The sequence below is a fragment of the Rhinolophus ferrumequinum genome, chromosome 16, assembly GCF_004115265.2.
Source record: "Rhinolophus ferrumequinum isolate MPI-CBG mRhiFer1 chromosome 16, mRhiFer1_v1.p, whole genome shotgun sequence".
Lineage (NCBI taxonomy): Eukaryota > Metazoa > Chordata > Mammalia > Chiroptera > Rhinolophidae > Rhinolophus > Rhinolophus ferrumequinum.
Window position 1 is genome coordinate 41,274,608 of NC_046299.1, and position 26,045 is coordinate 41,300,652.

Consider the following 26,045-nt stretch of genomic DNA (forward strand, 5'->3'; position numbering starts at 1 on the left):
CCTTCTTGCCCCTTTCTACACACACTACTTTTTGTGACTTATTTTTCCTTTCTTTTCCACGTTTGTTTTTTCATGTGCGTGTGTGTGTGTTTGTGTGTGTGTGTGTGTTGTGAGGTTGGTAGGAAGCCTGGGTGGAGAAAAGAAGCTGAACACCTGCACTCTTTGAAACCTATTATGTGAAGCCCGAGTGAGGCCTTCAAATATTGAGATTGAACTCCCTATTTGCTAAAAGGAAGACCAACAGAAAGATTTTAAAAGAAAAATCCTACTTTCTACAGGTAAATTTCCTGAGCAAAAAAAACAGTGAAACTTCAAATGTTTCCAGCCATGTTTTGAGATGGTCAAGCATATTAACCAATGCCTTCTGAAGTTTAAAAGAGCAAGGAAGTGACTGCTAATTAAAATATTATTAGAGATACCATATGGATTCTAAGGTCTGTTTGGTGCTAACATGATGTGATTCAGAGCATAATTTTACTCATTAAGTAATGATAGGCTATAGTTGCTATATTGACATACTTATGACATACCATTTTCACAGCTAACTAAATATCAGTTAATGCTGAGATCTTAACCTGTAATGGGATAGTGCCAGTATCACAGTTCTCTTATGATCTATTTTGTAATGATACACTATATAACAACTTTTACTGGACAAAGCTGTGATAGGAAAGCTTATAACAACCCCTTAAATGCTTAAAAGTATCTCAACTAATTAAACTTTTAGGGCTATTAGCTGGAGTTGATGGTGTCAGTACATTAAAAAAAAAGATGACATATTAAGGTTTTCTTTAGTAATCTGTTCCCCATTTTACTTTTTATAATAATTATCCCTTTGTATAATACTCTTAAGAAGGATTAACAACTGTTACAAATTCTACAAAAAGTAAGGAAGAGAAGGAAGAAAAGCTATCAACCCAGGCCAAAAAAAATAAAAGAAAAAGAAAAAGAAAAATGTTCTAGTCTTTAACTATTGGCCATTTTCAAGACTTTGGTTGGGATTTATCTATTATGTATCCAAATCTATTACATGGCACATTTCAGACAAATTGAGTTTCCAAAAGGAATACAGTACTTTTAAGCATACTGCCAAATCGTAATGCTTTCTCAAAGATGCTGTGCGGATTCAAATAGCTCACAATTTTGTTACAATCCTTTTGAAGCAATAACACCTTTGAGTTTGAGATACTGTAATTTAGTGGTTCAAGATGACTGCATAATCTCTCCCTGTTCCTTGAAATTCTACATTTGGTCCTTTCTTTAATTCGTACCCATTTATCACCTCTTCAGATAAAAATATATACTGAAAATTCTTTTTCCATGCATACATGGAATTACAAAGTAATCCCACAGAGTGGAAAATGCTGAACTTCTCCTAAATGCATCATTGACCTCTCATTCAGCCTTTTGGTATGTATGATCTTGATTTATTTGCCAATTTTTCACACATGGATATTTACTATCTTGTCTTTTAAATCTGTTTGTAAGATCCTTAAGACCTGAGAGCCGTCTGACAAAACCTTTCTTAAATCTTTGACCATGTCATGCTAGTAAGTGCACATGAATACATATTATGTCAGAGTTTTACTTAAAATAAAATTTATTCTTTTGCAACAGCTGGGTAATTGAACGCTATTATATGAGCTGTTAATTACCAAGTTATCTTAGGTAAATCACTTAACCTTTCTTGGCCCATTTCCCTATTGGAGAAGAATTTTTCAACTAGAGATTTTAGGCTTTAGAGTAAGATAGAACTATTTTTTTTTAAAAAAATCCTATTTCTTCCATTTACTAGAACTAAGAATTGAACATAATATCCTACCTCTCTGAATTTCCAATTCCTCATCTGTTGTTTGGGGATCAAGAGAGTGGTTTTATCTCACAGGGTTTTTTTTTTTTTTTTTTTTTTTTTTTTTTTTTTTTTTTTAGATGCAGAATGAGAACATAAATGTAAAGAATGCAGCACATTACCTGAACTTTGGTTCATGCTCAAAAATGTCAACTATTATTATATCAAGTTTTTCCTAGCTCTCGTGTGCCTAAGATAAGGATAGAAGTAAAACTTTAATTAGCAAGCACCCAGATCTCCAGTATACTCAGCTTTTCAGGTACCAATTTGATCCCCTCCCCCCAAAAAAAAGTCTTATAAAGAACAAACCGATTCAAGGTCCATTTTAGTGCCGTTTTACAAAAAGTAAATAGAATAATTTTAATAATCATGGAACGTATGAGCTTCATAATTAAGTCCATAAAAAATGACAAAGACAAATTGTGTTAAGACAAATGACTATGAAACCTATTCTAAAATGCATGCTCAGAATTAGACATGAGACATCGTTAACCTGTGGTCATGGGTTTGCATAAAGACACTAACCTGGCTTCCTGGAAGTGAAGAACAGAATACACTGCTCACAGTTGGACTTACCTACATAAAAGAGAGAAATACTTGTAAATCCTGCGGCTTGCCAGAAGCACACGGGGAGCTACTAACATTTTCAACATATATTGTTTTCAAACCGCTTTACTTTTGCTAAGTGCTAGTGCTAGATTGGCATTTCTTTGGGTCAAATAAATTCTGAAATAGCTAGGTTAACATTTTGTAGCATTTGTGAAAATACATGTCTGAGCATTTGGGATGTTACCAAAAAAAAAAAAGGATTTGGCCACAAACCCAAGGATGGGAACAAGAAAAATCTTAAAGGCATTTTATAATACCTTTAGCAGTCATAGAAGCAGACATGCTATTCCTCCAAAATAACATTTTTATACAATATTATCATAAGCAAAAGGCCAAACGATTCTGTTTTATTTTCTATTAAAGTATATTTGAATAGTTCATACGTTGTGTTATTGAGTCAATGACATCAAACTACCCGCGATTCTATTTCTACCTCTTCATCACACACAACCTTATGTAGTTCCATTTACATTCCCTTCAAAATTTGGGAAAATAACAATCAGCGGGCAATTTTAGAAGACTCCCGACCATGATTTTATTGCTTCCTAACGCTTTTTTAGTCTTCCACATTGGGACGAACTGGTTAAACCTCTTTCCCCCTAATATGTCCAGGAATCTCAGAGGAAACGTTGTTTAGTATAATAATTTACTGCTCACTCCACCTGCAGAGTAGTATGCAGACATTATTTATATTGAAAAGAACTTGTGTTTATTTTCTAGCAACCAGTGACTCTCTGAGGCATATACAAAGTTATTGGAAATGAAACATAATTCCAAAATTCTAGAGTGTTGTAAACAAACTTAGTGTTTGTTTGGAAAAACTTAGAACTTGCCTGAGAGCAAACAAACACAGCCTATTGACTATTTATATCTGCTGATAGTGAGAGAACATTATACAAAGATGAAAACTACTGATAACAGTATTTTTGCAGTTTAGAGAGGATACACAATACAGTGGAGAATATGCAGCACAGCCGGGTTGGGGGTGGGGGATCCCCAAACTAGTGAAACTTTAAGTTGAGCATCTGACTGGAGTCCAACAGCTGTGTGAACAGCACAGGTTGGGGGAAGTTCAAAGTCAAAGCGCCTCTTCTGGTCTTCCTAGATCTTCCTAGGAAGGTCTGGGTGGCTTTGTGTATATATCAACCTTCATGCATTTCCCCCACCAGCAAATGTGTACAGTCAGCTCCAAAGGCACAGCTTGTGTGCTGACGTGCAAAGCCAAGTCAAAACCCTGTGCTTGGCGCTCCCTTCTAACTTTCTGGCTTGTCCAAGTCTAAATATTGACATTGCTCCTCAGTTGAGATGTTTGATACTGCTGAGGATAGAAACAGCACAGCTAACAGTAGGATCTAATATATTTTTACATAGTTGTGCCTTCCTTCCACTTCTTTTTTTGGAGACGAGGTTGGATTCCCTTGTCTGCACACCTCCCCCTACCCCCACCCCACTGTTCTCCCCCAAAACTGAGCACACGGAGACAAGGTAAGGTGTTTTGCAAGCCCCTCACGCCAGCTTCTACTGTTGCCACAGCAACTCACAACACACTCGGTAGACACTAGGTTGGGGGTGGGAAGCGCCAAAATGTGGGTTGACCAGTCAACTCTCATGAGGGTGCAAGCGCCGAAGGGACTAGCGTATCCCCCCCCCCACCCCCTTCAGGGCCTCCGGCTCCCTGCTACTGTCCTTGCAAAGAATATAGCCCTCTTGTCAGCGCAGCACCACCCCCTCCCTGGAGCAGCCAGCCGGCTAAGGGTGCCTGTTGTTCGTTTTCTCAGCTCCAAGTTAGGGGTGCGGCTGTGCGGGCGCTCCTAGAAATCTCTTCTGTTTGCCTCTGATGTGAGGGTTCCCGGCCTTGCGGAGAGGCGAGGGCGCCTCCTATGGTACTGGTAACTCTCTCTCGGGACGCTGCTGGCCGCGTGGCGCGGTCGGGGCCCCCACATGCCACCCGCTAGGGCTGGGGCTGTGGGGGCTCCGCGGAGGCTCTTCCGAGAAGAAGTTTCGTACCATAGCGCACTCACGACACAGAACCTACCCTGAAGCCAAGCGAGACGCGAGCTCTCTCCGCCTTCAAGGGCTGGGGGGAGCGGGGGGGCCCCCGCCACTCAGCAGCAGCCACGACTGCGCGCGGTCGCGGGTGTGCGGGGCCCCTGAGCGCGGCGTGCCGCCCGCCGCCCAACTTTGCACAAAGGCAGCATGGCACTGCCTCGCCTGGCGGGCTCGCCCGGCGCCGCGGACGCGCTTTCCTGTACCGGGCGAGAGGGGCTCGCCCCTTTTCATCCCCCAGCCCTCCCCTTCTCCTCCTGCCCCCACCCTGCTCCCCGGCGGGCCAGCTTGGCGGAATAGAGCGCCCGGCACCGAGCTCCGCCGCGGTGGCGGCTGCAGCTCGCACTGTGACGTTAGCAGCCTTCCAGGCTATTTATATCCACACGATTGGATTTCATTCATGAAACCAGGGCCTGGTGTGTCTGTGCGTTGGGGAGCTGGTGGCGAAGGTGGCTCAGCTTTAAGCAGATCCGCGGGGCCCGGGCTTGGGAGGCAGATTGTCCGGGACAAACATGCGCAGGGCATAGGAGACCCCGGCCCTTCTCCCGAAGGGCTGGGAGGGGAGGGTCAGGGCAATTTGTGTCTCAGCCCCAGCCCTAGCTTTCCACCCATTCCCGTACAACTGCTGGCCCTTTGTCCTCTGGAAAACTAAGTTGGGGCACTAACCGGCTGAGCAGCCCGGCTTTCTTCCCCCTAGATGCTGACCGGCCGCGGACTCCGAGGGAGGACGTTGGCTTTTGTTTCAAAACCGAGCCCAGCTGCTGACTAAGGGCTGCGTTAGCCCAGCCTCCTTCTCCCCTGGGTGGCTGCACGTGCTGGCTGGCTCCCCCTCTGAGTTACCTTCTTCTGTGACTTGGCTTTTGGGATCCTCCTCAGAGGGCGTAGGACTCACCCGCTGCCCTCCACGGAGTAAGAAAGCGATTTACAACCTACAAATGGCTGAGAGAGGAAGTGAAATTGACTTCTGGCCGCTCATGGGTTGTCATAATCCTTGAAAGCAGCACTACAGTCCATTCCTCCTCTGTGACAGGATGGGGTAGTTTTCATGATTCACATAACAAATACTTAGGATGCCTACAGTATGTCAGGTACCCTGTCAAGTTCTAAGGAGGTGACACTGAACACAACCAAACAGGTCCCAGCTCTCGAGGAGCTTTCAGTCTGCCTGCTAATATGAGTGTGCCTTAAACCGCCTCACTGCCAGCCTACAAAGAGGCAACTGGGGAATAATGGTATCAATGTGTTCAGCTACCTTCCGAATTTATTCATTCAATGAACCTTCACTGAGGAGGCTGTGTACCAAGGCTGGAGATGCAGAGAGGGCAACAATGGGTCCTTAGTCCTCAGGGAGTTCTCAGGTAATAGGCTCTGAGGTATTGAAGTGCCGGGGAAAAGGGAGCCATATTTTATTGCTCCATATTTTATATCTCTTTTTGCCATATCCCTCAAGAAACAGAACATCGGGAAAACTAAAACAAACCCCTCTGTCCCTCAGTTTCTTCCAGGAAACCATCTTCCATTTCCCAGATGGAATACTTACTTTCTCTTCCCAGGCTCCCCAGATGAGTTTTAGTCCACTGAATATTCCTACTCTTCCCCGCAAGTTTATATTCCCTTCAGAGTTAAAGGCTTGCCTGGTGCTCTCTGAATCCCCCAGAGACTCCAGAACATAGTGAAATTCATTGTTTGTACAAGGAAAGGTATTAAGGGCGGTCTGCTTTGTTTAAGCCATCCTCATTGAACTGTCTTTGGAAGTGGAGTTATCAGTCCCTAATCTTTGATACCTGGAAGAAAAGATAGTAAAAAGTCAAGTACAGGGGTCCATTCTAAGAACTTCCAGACAGATACATGAGAGGGTGATCGTTTACGTGTCACAAAACTGTCTTCCCTTACTCTATTTAAAAGTGATGGGGTTTTGAAAGGGTTAATCAATATACATTCTTTTCAGGAACACATTTCTTGCGAAAAGTTTATTAACCCTGTTCACTCCTAGTAATCATTCCTCTTTTATTGCAAGCTATTTCTTCTCAAACTACCCTGGGAGCAAACAAATAGGGTAGAAACTCCAAAGAAATGGGAATCAACATGTATTGCAGCCATCATATGTGGCAGGCAATGGGCTAGGAGGTTTAAAACATATTTCCTGAATCTTTACAACTGTTGGGGTAGATGCTATTATTAGCATAACGATTTTGTAGAGGAGGCAACTGAGGCATGCAGAAGGTTCTGACAGTTGCATTTTGCACCTGGGTCAGCCTGTGCAAAGGCCTTATTTGATCACTAACCTGCTTTTTGACATCCTGCTTTTCCTCAGTTTCTTTCATTTTCTCAGTTATAAATGTAAAAAAGTTAAGCGGCATGCTTAAGCGAGGCAGGTAGTAGGACCAGGAAGACACATATACAAAGACCCCAGTAATCAGGCCACCATTCAGATGTTGCCCACCACCTCCAAGGGGCACTGAGGCTCAGATAGGCCTTCCACAGGTACTTGTACTACAGGAGTGAAGAACAAACAGTCATCATGGAATTGTCCAGTTGGATGCCTAAATCTGAGGGAAACTGACCAGAAATACTTTCCGGAAAAGGAATTGGTATAAGTGGTAATTTAGATATGGCAGAGGAAAAGTCACTGTTTTAACAAGTCCTTCCGAACTAGGGCAGTGATCTGAGAAAAAGATTGCCACAATGGTAATATGTAGCTCCCAAATTTTACACATGAAATCCCCGATTCTGGAAAAGTTGGAGAAACTGCAGCAAGGAGTACAAGCTCTATTTTGCCAATAAGAAAGGAGAGAACAGGAATAATAGCAAATGATCTCCAGATCACTGCCATGAATTTATACCCGTTCTTGTTATTACTGTAAAATAATCGATATTTGTATGCTACAGTTGTTGCTTGCTAATAAAAACAATACTGTTTGCTTTTAATAAATATAAAATTGGTATTTTGGCTTAATTAAACCAACACTGTTTGTTTAAAAACTTTTAGGATTATATTACACAAAGGTGGGTATAAAAACTTTTGACTAGCTTTAATGGTAAATGTTTACCAAAGGTATAGGATTAAAAAAAATCCCCATAATCAAGATAGAGAACTGTTCCATTAACACGAAAGCAGTTCATCATGCTACCTCTTTGTATTTTTATTCCCCCACCAACCGTTCATCTGTTCTCCATCTCTAGAGTTTTGTCAGTTTGAGACTTATATTAATGGAAATATACAATATATAATGTTTTGAGATTGATTTTTTTTTTTACTAAGCATAATGCCCTTGAGGTTCATCCAGGATGTTGCATGTATCAGTAGTTCACTCCTTTTTACTGCTAAATAAATTTCTATTGTACCAGAGGATGTCCATCCATTTATCCATTGAAAGACACATGAGTAATTTCCAGTATTTTGCTATTGCGAGTGACACTTCTGTAAATGTTTGTATACAGGTATTTGTGCGAGCATAAGTTTTTATTGCTTTGAGATGAATGCCCAAGAATGCAATTGCTGGGTCATATGCTAAGAAACTGTCAAACTATGTTCCAGAGTGGCTGTACCATTTTACATTCCCACCAATAATGTAGGAGAGATTTAGTTTCTTCCCATTCTCACTGGCATTTGGTATTATCATTTTTCCCCCTTAATTTCAATTAAGTTCAATAGGTTTGTAGGAGTTTTAATTTGCATTTCTCTAATTGCTAATGATGTTGAACATCTTTTCACATGATTGTTCGCCATCTATATCTCTGCTAAAACATCTATTCATGTCTTTGGCCTGTGTTATAATGGGATTGTTTATTTTGTTATTATTGAGTTTTGAGAGGTTTTTCAAAAATAAATTCAATAGGATTTTCAAATTGCAGATTAAATATTACTACTACCTCAAGATACCTATTTTCAATTCCATCACTGTAGTTCAACCTTTCTGTTGCCATCAGTGTTATAGAGAATATTCTCAGGTGCTTAGGTAAAGCATACTCAAATACTTACATAAAACTCCTATAGATAGGGTCTTTCCGGTATTATTTTTATAAACTTGCATTTCCCTGGTGGGTAATCAACACTCAGATAACAGTAAACACGTGGGGGCAGCCCCAGGAGTCGAGGTCGGGCCTCCGCGCAGGTGCAGGCGCTTCACCCAGCAGCCAGCGCGCTCGTGACTCAGGTTCTGCAGCAACGTTCTCCTGAGAAGAAGCCCGCTTTGTGTGGTCCATCTCTTCCTCCTTGGATTCCGTCATTGGCTATTCAGAGGATATTATCTTAGGTGGTGAGTGCAGGTGTTACAGAGAATTTCATGGACAAGTACTACTAGGGTTTGAAGACATAGAAGAGAATAAGCTCACCCTTGCACCTATTTTTAAGACTAGAGGTGTCTGGTAGCAAGATATTGAAAAGCAGCTGTTGGAGCGGATTCTGGGACTTAACCTAGCAGCTTTCACAAGAGCCAACAATTTTAACGGTACTCTAAAGATGAAGTGGCTGGTGATATAGTCGACATGCTGGCTCACATTTCTGGGTTTTCTGGCTTTTCAAGAAACATTTCTGCACTACAGAGCAGAATAAGGCCTCTGGGCACTGAACTTAAACGGTGGTTTAGTGGCGACTTCCTCACACAGATCATCTTGCACGCCAGCTTTCCAGAAGAATCGGATGGAGCTCCAGCTCCCACTCCCACGCAGTGGTCTGGACAGCGCAGGTCCCTCACTAAGGCTGGGTGCGGCTGGAGCCAATGGTGACAGGAAGGTAAGACTGAATCTATTCTGGGGCTTCTCATTTATGCTAAGTATCAAAAAGAAAGTGACCTGACCCTCCTAGGACGTGTTTCTCCAGAAACACTCTCTTGTCATCAGGAACTCTAGTACCTTCCGCCAGAGCTTCTCTCAGCTCTTGGACTATTCTGGGGCGGGAGGATGTCCGACATTCCATCTGGGGCCCCTTCCCCAGCTTTCATGTGGTTGATATAGCAACAACATGGAATAACTGACCATCATGAACCCTTTCTGTTCCAAATACCACAGGCAGGCTTTGCATGAACCTTTGTTAATAGATCTTTCAGTTGGGTAAGAGTGAAAACCCTTCAGCCCAAGTGTCTCAGCTGTGTGGGGTTTTGACTACTTAGGAATTTATCTCAGGTGTTACTCAAACCAGCTCTTTGAGATCTCTGAGGCGCCTATTTTCTGTCCACTATTCTGGGGTAATTGAATTATTCTTGGCTGTGGAATCAACTGGAAGAGATGTTCTTTACCTAAAAATTAAAAGTGGTCTTGGGTTTGTAGTCAAGTTATCACTGTCCATTCTGATATAGCTTCTAGGAGAAGTTTTTAAAAAGATGTTTAAAAGAATTTATCTTAAAAAATATATGTCAATGTGCTTATGTGTATGTATAGATGAATACATGAATACTCAAGCTAATCTAATGGATCCGATCCTAGAACTTCCATGATTATCCATTTAAAGATAGAAGCATTAAATACTGTGTGCTTTTTAGTTATTAGTTATATGGAGGCAAAATGCTTTTTACATTGGAGTTCCTTTTTACTGAGCACCAATGGATATAGGCTATGAACTGGAAATAGACAAAAAGGTATCCTTTCCTTATAGCATGTGAAATATATTTGTGCAGGTTTGCATAAAATCCTTTCTGTATGGATTCATTCATTGGGTTTTCTGTTGGGGTGGGGAAAGTTTTGTAAAAATGTGATTTTGCAAGCGCCACAATTCTAACTACATTCCTCTTCCTGTCAGAATCTCTTACCAAGATGGTGTTCCACTAGTCCAGCTTAGCATGTGTAAAAGGGTAGCAAACAGCGTTTATGGTCATCTGTCTGGCTTTGTTTAATATGGCATCCCTAATTGGAAAACGTGTGTCACAACAGCCTAATGCACAGTGTGTTATCTTTGATGTTTTTAAAGTAAAAATATTCTATACTGGGAAAAATCTGTATGTGAGAGGGAAACGTGTTTCACGAATGAGCTACGATCCTAATATTTGCAAAATGCTAGACTTCAACTTCACCTAATTGAAAATAAATGACAAGATTTATGTGTTGTAGCATGTTTAAGGCTATCTTGCCTGACCAAATGTTTCATATAAAAAACACAAACCTGTGTTTCTCTTCATGAAACAAGTGAAAACAAACAAACAAACAAACTCCCATTAAGAGAGCATAGAGTAGTGGAAAGCACAGGAAAATGGGACTGTATTTTGGCCATCCCACTAACTAGCCATGTAATTCTGTGCTACCATGTTTCCTCGAAAATAAGACTTAGCCGGACCTTTAGCTCTAATGCGTCTTTGGAGAAAAAATTAATATAAGACCCGGTCTTATTTTACTATAATATGAGACTGGGTCTTATATAATATAAGACTGGATCTTTAATATAATATAATACCCAGTCTTATATTAATTTTTGCTCCAAAAGATGCATTAGAGCTGATTGTCCAGTTAGCTTTTATTTTCGGGGAAACAGGGTAGTTCCTTAATCCATAGCATCTCAAAGTTCCATATATAAAATGAGGATAAGAATAATAACTTTCTAAAAAATTGTTAAGAGGACTAAATGAAATGATGTTTGTGGAAAATAAGTCTTGTGAAATGTGAAGCTTTATAGACACTAATGAATGTAAAAATGGACTCGTTATGAGGCCACTTAAAAATACTGTGCATCACAAGGTATCATTTGATTTGGGAGTCCCAAAGAGCAATCATATAGGAACTATATCATACCTGTAACTCATTTCCCACATGCTGACTCTAAGCATTATTTATACATAATAGGCTCCATCAAATTTTATCTATAAAAAAGTTTAGTGTTTGAGATGTGAGGTCTTTGCTCTGTCAGTGGCTTGCAATTTCTGCAGTTTCTCTCATCTATAGAAATGGGCTAAACTACATGCAGAAACTAGAAAAATAAATGGACTACACTCTCACACACACACACACACACACACACACACAAAGCTCATTTCAGAAAAATAATTACATCTATGTTCATATCATGTTTTTCTGCTTACCAAACATCTCTAATATACACGTCACTTAACCTTCATGATAACCTTGGTAAATATTATCTCAAATATGAGGGACGGGGAAATGAAGTTTCCCAGAGGGTAAGTGACTTGCTCTCTGTTAGCAGAGGGGGCCCAGAATTCTACTTAACCCAGAATTCTAACCCTGATCTTCTGATCATGTGGAAGTAAATATTCTGAAGTAATTTAAGGCACAGTACAGTAACTCATGTGTAGGGACCACTTCAAAAGTAGTACAATTTTTTTTGGAAACTCCAATGTCCTGGAAGGAAGCCTACCAGTCAGTCCCCAGAAAACTCAATTGTAAGGCTTTTCCTTCACTGACATGACTCCTCCTTTCATAATGGTTCCTTATCTAAAAGCACAGAGCACCTGACTTAAGAACATCTGATACAATGCACACTATTGTAGTCTCTCCTTAGCTCTGTAAATATTTATATTTACCTTAATATTTCACATGACCTCTAATTTACCACTTGGTAAACTCCCCTGTATGGACAAGTAGTTGACTGCATCACAAGTGAGTGATAAAAGCAGTTAAACACGTTAGATTAATATTCAAAGAACATAATCCCTTAGATTGTGAACATCAGCTGATGACTCCTACTTCCCATCACAGCACCAGCCTCAGAGGAAACTGAAGTTTTGGTGAAAGACATGGAAGTGTCATTGTGTTTTCATCCCCACAGTGCCTGGAACGCAGTATGGGCAAGAAAGCCCATAGGAAATGGTTTTAATAATGGCAAAGGATAAAACCTTCACAAGACACCTTCGTTATAACTTCTTCTAGCTGCTCCTGTATATAGGCCATCTATGTGGCTTACGACAAAACTGCAATTTTTAAGGTAAAACTAGGCTTCATGATTGTATTTGTTCCACTGTAATCACTGCTAGCATTACACTGACCATCCATGAAAGGGCACTTTGAGATCACGAAAATGTTTTGCAAAGATTAAAGTGTAATAACCAGGTAAGGTACCTGGTGTGCATGGATGATAGTAAGAAACACCAAGATCACCACCTGACTTAATCTATAAGTATACTAGTTGCTATTTAGTAAGCACCCACAATGTGTGGGACAGGATGCTAAATGCTTTCACTCTCACATGAACTCATCACGACTACTAGAAAGTACCACTGGAGGAAGCGGAGGACCAGAAAAGTCGAGTCACTTGCCAGGGCTCAAATATCTATTTAAGTATTATTTTTAGGGCACTCCTCCATAGGGAAGGATTCTAGTTAGCACTTCATATTTACCACTCCTTGTTCATTCAGTTAAACTAATGCTGATCACAATGCATGATCTCACATTGTGTAATTGGAAGATTGATGGGTTATGGCTCCTCTTAAATTCTGATATCAGGCTCAGATACGCTTTATATTTCAGAAACCTCAGGTAAGTTAAACGTCAAGTAGAATTGAAGATTGCTCATTTTTATGAGACGACAACTTCAGGATTCTCAGGTCCTTGACAAGCTGGTTAACTAACACCTGTGGGTCGTTTGTCTCTGAGTGATATCACCTCACCACTACAGTGTCACAGAAAACTAATAATGCATGGAAAAATGTCCAATGCAGTTTCTAATTCACTCCTTGATATATCCTTAAGAAATTAAATTATTGCTCCACTTCCTAACGAAACAAGTGGTATAACGCTTTCACCTTGTGCCATCAATGTCAGGTTGATGAGATAAGAGGAGAAGGGTATGCAGAAAAAAATAACCCATTTTAACAGATGATGTGATTCTGAAGTATGATTTAAATATGCGTATATGGATAAGGCAGGGACTTAGGCTCCTAGTGAGTGTATCATTCCCAATTACTCAAAGAATATTCTTCAATGCTTAAATATCCACATTTATCTATAAGGGAACAAGCTAGACACATATGAACCCATTCGTTCAAAAGGGATGCTTCTTTCTTTTTAATTCTTGGTCAATCCGAATCCTTGTTGAAGACCCTGGGTCCCTCACTCCTTTCTCTAAGTTACATGGCCTCTGAAGGGGCAATGGTATTTGTGTGAAATGGATATTAAATATGACACTGAATAAAAAGCTGTACCTAAGTGACTTTTTCTTAGCAGTGTTCAATACTCCAATCCAAACAGTACCTATTTTTAATAGTAAAGGTGATATAACATCTACTGTGAATATAAATACTTCTTCCGCTTTCTATAAAAAGGAACCTATCACAGCTGTTGATCTCATGAGGCGTGCTACCTGTCCCGTGTGAATATTGCTGGGCTTGGTGTTTCTTCTCAATAACACATTTGAGGTGGCTAATGGATTAAAAAAAGCATATATATCCTGAACAATAGTTTATAAATAGAAGCACATAGGCACACAAAAGGCTGTCTGGAGTTCTCTTTAAATTTGTACTCTTGAATAGTATACATTAATTAAGACACTGGAAAATACTGAAGTTCCTTCCGAAGGATAAACGAAATATTAACTTATATCCAGTATAATTTAAATTTGTTTAAATGTGTTTTATTGTGATTTCATTAATTAAAATGGTAAGGTTACCTAACTCTATAATTTAGAACACCAGTGCATCACTTTTTTTTTGAAATTGGTATTTTCTGGCTCTACCAAATATGGTGAACAACAATAAAGTCAGCCTGGTTGTGAGTCTAGAGTCTAGACCATTGGTTTGAGAGTTAGGTAATAAGACCTCAAGACTGACTGTTATCAACTCCTTTTGGGGAAGTTTCCTCAGGCAAATCAAGTCACTTTCCTTTAGGGTTCAGTTTCCTTATCTGTAAAATGAAAGCACTCAGACCGGAATAAAAAAGTTTATTTCAGTCTCGAGTTCCAGAGGGATCATACTATTTATGTTGAAATTATTATAAAAAGACCAAAGATACAGGGGTCCCAAAAAGCGCTTCACAGTTTTGTTACTGTGAAAGATTCAAAAAACACATTCAATAAGCATCAAATGAATTCCTTCCATGTACTTATCACTATGCGTAAAGTAAGCTGAGTTTTATTAATTACTTACCACTGGCTTCCATTTGGCTTGGGGTTAGGGTTGCCAGATAAAGTACAGGACACCCAGTTACATTCAAATGTCCCATGTAATATTTGGGACATAGTTATATTAAAAAATGTTCATTGTTTGTCTGAAATTCAAATGTACTGGGTATTCTGTATTTTTATTTGCTAAATCTGGCAACCTGGTTGGAAAGGGTCAGGAGAGGGGAGAAAAATTGGATGGAAGGAAAGTAGGAAAAAAGCATCTTTGGAATTATTACATAGTGAATTTTCTCAATAGAAAAATATAAAATAAATTAATCAAATAGCATTTCCCAAAATATATCGTGTGGGACCCGTCCTGGGTGAAACTCTGTTAATAAAGGGGGATCCTCCTTTAATTATTCATAAATGGTCAAGTAAGTTTGGGAAATACTTGTTGTTTTAATCCTCTTCTTAAAGTTACGTTTCGTATTGAAAGATTACTCAGGGCATGTATATGTGAAAGGAAATTATGCATTTATGAGAAGGAAATAGCATTGTGTTGGCTGCCCTTATTTATTTGACTAAGTAACCCTTGTCTGTGATCTTAGAATACTCATCACTAATCCACAGTGTTCCACTGAACACACTTTGTGAACATCAGAGTAAATAATACAGAAATGGTGTACTGATGGATCAGTCACTTCCAACAACTTAACATGGAGGCTTCCTTCTGATTGGATAGCCGTGTGGGTCTTTGCGGTCAATTATTCAAGGAGTAGTTGCCACAGATAATTGCCAGCTATCCCCAACCACAGATAATTGCCAGCTATCATTACATAGCACAAATACATTCATTTAAATTGCCAGTCCAGTACATACCAGCAATGCTGATTATAAAATACTGTAATTAGAGTAGCATAGAAGCATTGACCTAGTATTAGAAAGCATACTCTTAGTTTAAATTTGTGGTCTATAACTTGTCAGTGGTAGACTCAATAGAGTCCAGTGTTTGATGCAAAGGGAACATGAACCCATATGTGCACCACACTTGTTTGTTGTTTGAAAAAGAACGTCAGTATTTTGAAAATTAAGTGTGTGCTAACATGGTTGATGAGGTATTTTTTATTTAAACATGCTATTAAATTCATAACAGTTTTTAGTCAGCCACTAATTTTCTCCATGAACAATAATGAGTTGTCGTGTGGGGATTCTACAGAAGTTTTACAGTTGGGCCTCATTTTGTAATAAGCTGGTAATACTCTTCTGAGTGACATTAACTGTTCCCAGACAATTTTGTGCAGTGGTATAACCACTACTAAGTCTTAGGAGTCAACTCCCATTCCTTCCTTCTACTAGCCTCAAAACCAACCCGAATCAAATGCTGATTGATACTGAGAACGCTAAAAGGCAGGTCCCAAGTAAGTAAGAGAGAGAGAGAGAGAGAGAGAGAGAGAGAGAGAGAGAGAGAGAGAGAGAGAGAGAGAGTGTGTGTGTGTGTGTGTGTTTGGGGAGGAACCCAATGTTTTGCGATAATTGCAGATGTAGTGGTCTCCTTCTGAGTGACAGAAAGAGTTCAAGTATTGTTAATAATTCGTCCAATGGTAACAACAATACCAATATTTACTGTTTACTCTAGGGCTAACACCTTGCTTTGCATGCTTTGTGTCATTTAATCCTCATGGCAGCCTCATGAGGTACTGTGATATTCTCCGTTGTACAGATGAGGAAGCTGAGGTATTAGAGCGGTTAAGTCACTTGTGCAGTATTCTATTCTTAGGAAGAGGAGTTCAAGGACAAACATTCTAAGTCTCAATTCAAACCCGTGTTCATAATCACCATGTAACACTGCTGCAAAGCGGAAGGACTCGCTGCGAGCAGACACCACTTGTGAGTATACTCTCTGTGCTTTGACAAAACAGACACAGACCCCACTCTTAATTGGGTTAAAAAAATCAGTAATTAGGTCCTCAGAACATGTGGTTAAAAGACTCCGTACAGGGAACAAAAGGGCTAATGCTAAACTAAAGGTGGAGGAAAAGTCAAGCACCTCTAAAGGAAGAAGTCGCAGGGAGCTTGACTTGATTATATTTTTATATGCATAAGGTTGAAGCCTGAAAACATTTAGTTTTGAGCACAGTGTGTTATAAAGAATGCAAATGCAGTCCTAAGTTTTCTGAAAAAATATCCAGTATAGAAATGTGAAGCTCTCATTTCTTTTAGAAACCAAAGTTTCTCAGCTGGCCCTCTCGCAAAAGAAACTCAGCTGGTTTTAGTTTTTAAAGAGATTGGGACCTTGATATTGCAGAGGAGCTCATATTTTTTTCTTTTTATTTGATGAGTAAGCATACCTGGATCTATAAGGCAAACCTTTGAATTACATCATTGTGTAGAAATGAATTTCCAAATGTTTTTGTTTAGGAAAATCACAAAATATCAATCATAAACTACATCTTCAACAGAGAGGACAGAGTAGGAGTTTAAAAAAAAAAAAAGACTTGATTTTTACAATTAAGATGGAAACATCATCACCATGGTAGAATGTTACATTGGTGGCCCCCAGTGAATCAGGCCTCCCAGAGTTTCTGCCTGTGAGTGGTCCTTCCTTGGAGAGACTGGCCGTATGACTTGCTTTAGCCAATACAATGTGGTTGAAGAAAAGCTGTACCAGGTCTGGCCCAAGCCTTTAAGAAGGCCTGGCAGTTTTTGCTATGCACTCCGGAGGAAGCCACCCACTATGTAAGAAGTTGACTATGCTGAGACTGTCATTCTTCAGTCTAGTTAGGTTAGGATTCTAACATGGAGAGACCCTGTGTATGAGAAGCCAAGCCTCAGAAAACAGCCTCAGCTGAGCTCCCAGCTGACAGCCAGCACTAACTTGCCAACCAGATAAGTGAACCCATCTTGGAAATGGATGCACCAGTCCCAGCTGAACCACCCCACGCTGATGGCATGTGGAACAGATGGGCTGTCTCCACAGAGCCCTGCCTAAGTAGTAGAATTGGGAGCAAATACGTGAAATGGTTGTCGTTTTAAGCCTCTGTGTTTTGGGTTAATTTGTTATACAGCAACACATAAACGTAATTATGCTAGATCTTTTCCCCTTCCCAAAATTTGTTTGGGAGGAGGCATTCATTTATTTATTCATTTTATAAAATGCTAATAACTTTACCATCTTCCCTTTCCCCCAATTTTGTATTGGCGGAAGCAATGACTAGCGCAAGGACAGTACAGATAAAAGAATCAACTCATTTTGATGGTGTCTGGGGAGGGAGTCTGAATCTTCCAGGAAATGTACTAGAAGGGACATAATTTGTGTCGAGCCTCAAGAGGTGAAAGGAATTCTCTCAGGTGGAGAAAGAGAGGCATGAAGGAAGTCATTCTGTGGTGAAGGAGAGCATTAGCAAAGTTCTGACAGTAGAAAAGAATACAATAGTTTTAAGTAACTAAAAGTGGTCTCGTATGGCCATGTACAAGGAGAGGTAACAGAGATGATCCAGCTGCCTAGCAGACAGAGGCCTTGAATGCCAATTTAAGGAATTTGGCTTGAGGGCAAGATGAAGCCATCTGAATGATTTTTAAAAATTGTACCTAAATGAAACGTAATTTACCTACCGTAAAATGTCTAACATCTTAAGTTCAGTGACTTATAATATATGTAACTACCTTTGTGACCACCACCTGGATCACGATGAGGCTAGAATAACACCCACGACAAAACCTGACAAGGACGTCCTGAGCATAGACCCACACATCCTGAACAAAGAGTCACAAATAAAAATACTATTCGCAAATCGCGCAATCTAATGCCTCAAGGTGAGTGATTAGGAAGGCAAAGTTGGTTTAACATTGAAAAATCAATAGCATAAATCACCATATTAGTAGAATGAAAACCATATGATTATCTCAATAGATAAAGATAAAGCGATTGATAAAATTCAATACCCATTCATGATAAAAAGCAAAACAAAACTTTTATCTGAGTGTTTAAAGCAAGGCGAAGGCATGACCAGATCAGCGCTGTTTAGTAGAGAAGACTCTTTATGAAGCAGTGACAGTTCTTGGAAGAGGGAGCGACAGTATGACATTCTCTGGGAAAAGTTTCCAGAGATATGGGAGAAAGTAAAATCCACAGAAATCCAACACTACCATTTGAGGAACTAGGCCAAATGCTGACTGCCAAGCAAGCAATAGGTTCACTCCAGACCTCTTTGAGAGCTAGGCAGATAAGCAAGGACTTGGGGTCCATTAAAAATGTGATCGCTCTATACATCACAGGCAGCAGTGATAATGGACATTGCTTACATGTCTCTGGCTGCTTTATGCTGAAATGGAAATGAAACAAGATAAACAGTTGAATAGCTTAGGCCTGTGGTGATGGCTCATGGCAGTAAAGATAACAGGTAGAAACTTGAGCTCTGGTTTTGTCTGGACACACAGCTCTCCAGCTGTGTGTGTGCCCTGTGGAAAGACAGGTTATCCCTCTGAGCTTGTTTCTGTATTTACGAAATAAGTGGATTAGAAGAGATGGGCCTTGGAATGAGTCAGACCTGGGTTTCAATCCTGGCTCTATTCTTTACCACCTGTGGGACCCGTGCTTTACTTTCTACATCTGTACAGTGGAAAGAAACCTCAAAGTGTTTCTCTGAGATTAAATAAGATCATGTAAGTGGAATGTTGAACACATTCACTGCACATATTGAACACTCAATAAAGGTAGATGTGATTAATGTTTTTAAGTATTAGCTAAGGCTCTAAAATGCCATAACGATAAGCTGTAGACTGGAAATACTAATTTGTTCTGACATGGAGATTGGTAGGTGTTGTGGAAAGCTTTGAAATTCGGCATACCCTGCCTGTCATCGCAGGTGGTACTATAAGAAGCTTGATAATTTTAGCAGGAAGGAAAACAGAAGGGTAGATACTCCTTCATGATTTAATCTTGGTAATGTACCAATGATTTCATTACCATGTGCAAAAAAATCTATGATGACATTTCTCATACTCTGATAAGTACTAAGTGAAAATTTTAATTAAATGATGTGTCCATAGAATTTCCATAGAATGTAATTAATGTGACAGCCAGAGCCCCCTATTGATTACGCTGGTAAATTTAATCAAATAGTAAGTTTATCTAAATAATCCAACAGAGTCTGACGTCTACAGTCAGACATGTGGTTTTTGCCAGTTGTAAAGAAGCTGCTCACACGGACAAAGTACACCCTTAGAGAACTGGAAATTTAATCATCTGCATTTGCAACATAACATATTGTATCGGATAAATGACTGCTTTTTCCGAAAGTCATATTTATAGTATAGACTTTGAACGTTTGGTTCCACCGAATATTTAAACTGGAAATACTCACAAGAGAGGTTTAAGTAATAGTAATTTTGTGTCATGCCCCCACCATCTAACGCTTTCTTGTTTGTGGGGAACCATAGCCCAAGTCACAAAGAACTTGTAAGGACTGCAGTTGGATTGCATCTTCTGTGGCGTTTTGGGCAGTACTGGCAGCGTGGCTACCCCCACGCGCCTGGGTCCTTTGGTACCTGTGGCTGCTACTCCATTGCTTCCCACATCTAATACTTAGGAAGCTGTCCTTACCCCTTCAGGAAGATGCCGTGTCATGGTTATGTTCACAGGGCTGGGAGCAGGATTGTGGAGTCTTTCTAAAACTTCTTCCCCTAGTTCTTCCTTATTTATTAACTTGAGCTTGGGTTTGTGGGTAGGGGAGTAATAACTCTGTCCTGTATTCAAAGAGTCAAGTGTGCTTTGACACAGGCCCTCTGTTTCTTCTACCTTTCAGCCAACAAAAGGAAGAAAGGTAGGGTGGCCCTCATTCTCAGAGCGCCCTGGGGTTTCCTGGTTACTTCAGCAGGTCTTCCAGTGATGTTCAAAAGAGACTGCCCTGCCATGCCAATTATACTCAAAACAGAGAGCTCACACCCCCCATTGGGAGCATGTAGAAAACCTTGTATCCGATGAAAACATACAACGGTGAGGCAAAAGCCAGCACAGCCATGGGGAAGTTATAAAATAAAATAAAAAAAAATTAGCGGAGTGAAAGCCCATTGTAGAATAAAGGCACAGTCTAGAGATGTACTGGAGAGAAAGTGCATTTCCGGCAGGCACTGTGGCTTTGGAGCTAGACACACCTGGATCAGAACCCTGGCTCTCCTGCCCACGTGTGCACTCAGTGACTCTGGATGCATTATTTAGTTGCACTGGGGCTCTGCTGCCACCTCTCCAAAACAAAGACCTGTACATTGAGTACGTTCCCTGGTAATGTACATAATAATGGCACCACTGTGCATATGTTCCATCAACACACAAGTCGGCTGCTTCATATAATAAAATGAATGCAACGATGTGGTAAATACAGCCTCACTAGCATGTTGGGTAGATCTAGACTCGGAGTGAGGAGACCTTCTCTGAGACCGATTTTGGCACTTTTCAAGCTATGGGACCTTGGGGAGCTCCCCTAGGCTCTCTAATTCTTAGAACTATCTGGAATGGGCTTAACTACACCCACCTAGGATCAGCATTGCTGTGTGTGGAAGTGCTTTTACAAGCTATGCATTCTAAGTGAGATAGGTTATTATTCTATTAATATGTTATTTCAATGCTATGTAGTGATTGCTTGTAATGTTTTTAAAAGAAACTGGCCATTTTCCTGCCCCTTTATTATAGATCCATTGGTAGGACTGTTATGAGTGGAAACTTTCAAAATGAGCCGCGTGATGAAAAATTCCTGCTGATAATAAAGGTTATATGCAGTTAGTGGTCTGTAGTTCTTTGTTGGAACCAACATTAAAATCATCTCATTATCTGTGACCTCCAATATAACTCTTCCCAACAGAAAAAGAGAAACTTTCCTACAAAAGATAATATATCCAAATATACACAATTGTTATATTTTCCTTTTAAATATAGCTCGCAGAAATGGCAGAGGAATGATTAATGTTTGACAGTAGCCATTTTATAGGCTCATCTCAAACTGCAAATGCAAAATAAAGCCAGGAGTCCAAATTGACTCTTATACTTACTCTTTCAACAAACATTTTTTTTTTCTTTTCTTTTTTGCCTTTTAGGGGGAATTTTAATACCTTCAGAAAGGAGCACATTATATAGCTTTTTTTTCTTCCCCTCAGAAAATGTCTTGTGTAAATGTCTAGGTCTTTTTCAAACAGTCATAATTTCCTGTTTTCTTTTAAAGACGTTTTCAACTTGACAAGCACTTAGAAGCTTATCTGTCCTTTGATAAAGTCTAAAGATTTACTGAAGGCCTGGAACTAACAGTGGGCTTATTCCTATCTGGGCAAATAGAAAAAAAAACAACAACACTAGTTTGAAAAATCCAACTGTAACAGTTTTCTTTCCTTCCTAGATTGGTCCTGGCTTTACAAATATTAACATGTACCCTGGCAATACTGATTCTGCTACTTTAATTCTTTAAAGCAATGTCACTTAAAATATCCACCAGTTTCAACATACTTAAACAAACATGTCATTCCTAATCTAGAGTAAGACAGTCATAAATGATTACCAGCCATATTGTTAGGACTGAAAGTCCATTTTCTAACATCCCAATAAAATCTTGATTGTAGTGCAGACCACGGCTACAGATATGATGGGCAGAATTCCCCCAGGGAGTATTGCAAATATGTATAATTTCCAGCCCAAACCATCTGCATAAACAAGCAATCACATCAAAAAAACCGTACCATTTGGTTTGACCAAAAGTTATCGCAGCAATGTGTTCTCAGAGCCACTCATGTATATTATCCTCTGCTGCATACAGAAAACCCAAATGGCTCAGCAAATATTGACTGAAGTATAATTCTGACATCATTAATCTTTTTCTTCACATATTTGAGGTTTGCATCTTTCCCCCAATTTCACAAGATGAAAATGAATAAAGAAGTTTAATCAGCAAATAATCCAAATACCATAAAAGAGATCCCAGAAGATAAATTCACAGGTATTATAAGAGGCTTTTAGGGCAGCTTTACAAAAAAAACCCGCTCTTTTGAAAATTGCACCCTTTGCATAAAAATGTGTGTGAGCAGAATAAAATATTTAAATAGCAACATTAACTAAAAAAAGAAAACCTCAGCGTTAGAAAAGCACACATTTCCTATTTAGGAAGCTTCCTGTGGTTTGTCATCATCTTTAAAATATAAAGTTATGTGTTCTGTTGGAGCGGGACAAGGATTTTGGACCTGTGGGCCTCCAAAAGAAATCCATGACATTTGTAAAAGGAGTAAAGGTTTTTGTTACATTGCTACCAACATTTGCAACTAGTTGGAAACATCCTTATATTGAGCAATTTAGTATCACTTTCTTAATTATAAGCTCCCTGCAGTAGTTTCTTTGATCCTCACATTACCAAATGTGCCTTGGAATATAATGGTTCTTATACATTAGGTAACTAGTGAATGACGAAGTAAATAAATTGATAGGGATTCAGTAATACTTTGGATTGTCTCAAACCAACTAAAGGAAAAAAAAAACTGATTTATTTTGCCTTGACACATCTTATCTTTTCCCAGCTGTCTCACATCATTTTCAACTTCAAAACACATGAAAAATGAGTGAAAATAACCTAATTAGGGTGTGTGTGTGTGTGTGTGTGTGTGTGTGTGTGTGTATTAAGGGATATACACAAACAAAATATAATCTTCATATAATGTTCTTTCAATCTCTGTAAAAATATACTTCATGCAGTGGTCTTTTCTAATATTTAGTAATTTTGCTAGTTAGGTACTCAGAAATAAACATACCACTGCCAACTTGTTTATGGAAGAAACGTCTGTGAGAAATGGTAAAGGGACTGGAGTGAAGGTTGACTCCAGAGAGGACTCAAAGTTGACGGAAAATCCTTTCCTGTGTTTTGGGCCACCACTGCCCTCTAGGGGACACATGGCAAATAAGCAAAGTCTCTCAAGCTTCTGCCAGAAATTGGACAAGACTTTGGAAAATTATCTGGTCTATCCACCTTCTATTAAGAAAGACAAACACTAATTAAAATTACTTCAGGGTTAGCTGTATAATACTACAAAATTGTTTTAAAATAAATTTTATTGGGGAATATTGGGGGACAGTGTGTTTCTCCAGAGCCCATCCGCTCCAAGTCGTTGTCCTTCAATATAGTTGTGGAGGGCGCAGCTCAGCTCCAAGTCCAATCGTGGTTTTCAATCTTTAGTTGCAGCAGTTGCAGCCCCATGCGGGAATTGAACCGGTAACCTTGTTGTTAAGAGCTCGTGCTCTAACCAACTGAGCCATCCAGGTGCCCCCTCCAAAAATCTTTATATTGCAAACTTTTCTATGGTCACCTAATTTAGACTCTCTCAGCAGAAAAAGTTCTTTGCTTTGTTTATCCTCATGTTCCTGCAGCATTTTTCACATGTTATTTCTTGTCCTATTAAGGAACAGCTGCTTCCTATGACTAATATGTTAGTCACTGTTTAATACTTTCAGGTTTTAGCTTTTAATGTTCCAGAAACCAGAAACCCCAGCTTCGTCAGTCTTTCTTTATAAAGTCAGTTTGTATAGAGGAAAATATACAAACATTTGCAAAGCTGCCAAGTTGTTATTTATTTTTGGACAAAGAAGCTTCACTAATTTGAAGATCAACTTGTGATTTTTCCACAGTAGATTCAATTTAAAATACCCTTAGGTCATTCAATCTTCTTTTTTATATATAAAACTTGAAAAATTAGGATATCTATTGTCCTCCTATTGTATAGGGAGAAATTAATTTGCTCTTTCATTTCTAAAAATTTAAAGGAGAATTTAAATTATTAATACTAAAATGAAGTTTCTGGAAGTAAATATTCTACCTTAAGAGAAAATTTCATGACTTTAGAGTGATATTATGGAAGAGTTACTTATAAAATCTCTGTTTGTTTATTTAACATTTGGTGAGTATTCCATTACTCATAATATACTACATTAGCGTTCCAGGTGTTCAAAGAAACTTGCCATAGGTAATTCAATGTTACATTTTGCCCTATACTTAATTTTATTCAACAAGTATTATTGAAATGCTTAGTTTTTATGTATATTATCTATTAGACTTAAGTATCTTGAAAATAGGGAATTTATTTTGCTCATCTTTGTATTACCAGTATCTTGGATGATTTAATTTCTCAAGCCTAAAAGTGAGTAGTCCTATAGTTGTGTGTTATTACTCTCAGTTTATAGATAAACTAAATTAGCAGCAATTTATAAGCTAGCATGTAGTAGAGTTTAAACCCAAGTGTGTCTGTATCATCAATATTATGATTCCTCTATGCTATAGTGCCTAGCATAGTACTTGGCACATAGTAGGTGTTCAATAAATATTTACAAATGAATTAATTGGTGCGCTTTTCCCAAGTAGTTATTCTTTGCTTTCATTTTCACATCTCAAGTGTTTCATAAAGTGTTTGGCATATAAGAGGTCCTCAATAATTAATTATTGAATGAATGAATGAATGAATAGATATCTTAGGATGTCTCTTTTGAATATTTTTCCATTACCTTAGTTCTAATTGTATATCCATAATGGTAGAATAAAATCTTAATACTAAATGAGACAAGTGTCTTATGAGCTACAGTCTTGAGAGTGGTCTCTAACAACTGTCCTGGAATTCATTTTCAGCTAACTTTAGAACCCTGATCAGTGATAGATCTGCCGTGGTAGCAATTTCATTGTCCAAAAATTTGAGGAAATGAATAAGGGAACTGATATTGCAAAAAAATCAAATTTTAACTCACAAGGGTGAACTGGTTGTCCATGTGGCAGTAACAGAGATTTTGTAGAACATAAAAATTTAGTTTAAAAACTGTGGTGGGGATAGGAGGTCTGAAAAATATCAGACAAAGATGGAAAATTTATGAGAACAGATTTTTAGAAGTTCAGGGAACAGATTAGAAGAATTCTATAGCATGAGAATTTGAAAGGGAAAATGCCTTGGAAAGATTGAGAAGTTTGCACAAATTCTAAATGTACTCCCAAACCTCTTAATATCTGTTTTCTCTGATATTAGGATTGTGAGTAAGTTCTTTGAAATGTTATCTCCGTATATATTTAACTTGTCTATAAAGTGGTTTTCAGATGATCAAAGCAATTCTGATTATATTATCATCTAAAAAATTAAAGAAAAGTTACTTTAAAACAAGCAATTTCTACCACATAGCTGCACATAATTTTGATGTGAAAGAAAGTTGGAAACTATAAAAAAGAAACCACTGTGGTGGTTTTTATATAACTTTCTTTCCAGTTTCAGTGCAGCTCTGCTTCAAGTAACCCATTTATCCCTTCCTTCATTGAGTGTATGTTTACTGAGGAACTTCTAGGAAGCAGCACTGTTCCAGGCACTGGGGACACCGATGTGAACAGGACAAGGTCCTTGTCATCAGGGGGCTTATGTTATAGCAGGGGAGAAAGAGAGCCAGCAATTAAACAAGGCATATCTGTAATTCCAGACAGCAGTGGTGCTTTTAAGAAAAATAAAGCAGGGTTAAGAGGAGAGGGAGCAATGTGAAATGGTTGCTTCAGACAGGTGGTCTCAAAATCC

At 39.1% G+C, this 26,045-nt stretch overlaps 1 protein-coding gene across 7 annotated transcripts in view; it reads right to left on the reverse strand.

The window, feature by feature from the left end:
* RHOBTB1 (Rho related BTB domain containing 1) overlaps positions 1-26,045 on the reverse strand; it is a 114,033-nt gene that overhangs the window by 55,299 nt on the left and 32,689 nt on the right. For 3 of the 7 annotated variants that reach the window (XM_033130677.1, XM_033130680.1, XM_033130676.1), the window contains exon 3: positions 2,375-2,425. The exons of 1 other annotated variant lie outside the window; for it this stretch is intronic. The gene's annotated coding sequence lies outside the window, so the exon portion shown is untranslated. Of the gene's footprint in view, positions 1-2,374; positions 2,426-4,493; positions 4,770-5,170; positions 5,258-26,045 lie in introns of those variants that run through there. 3 more of the 7 variants (XM_033130681.1, XM_033130675.1, XM_033130682.1) reach the window with 3 other exon arrangements.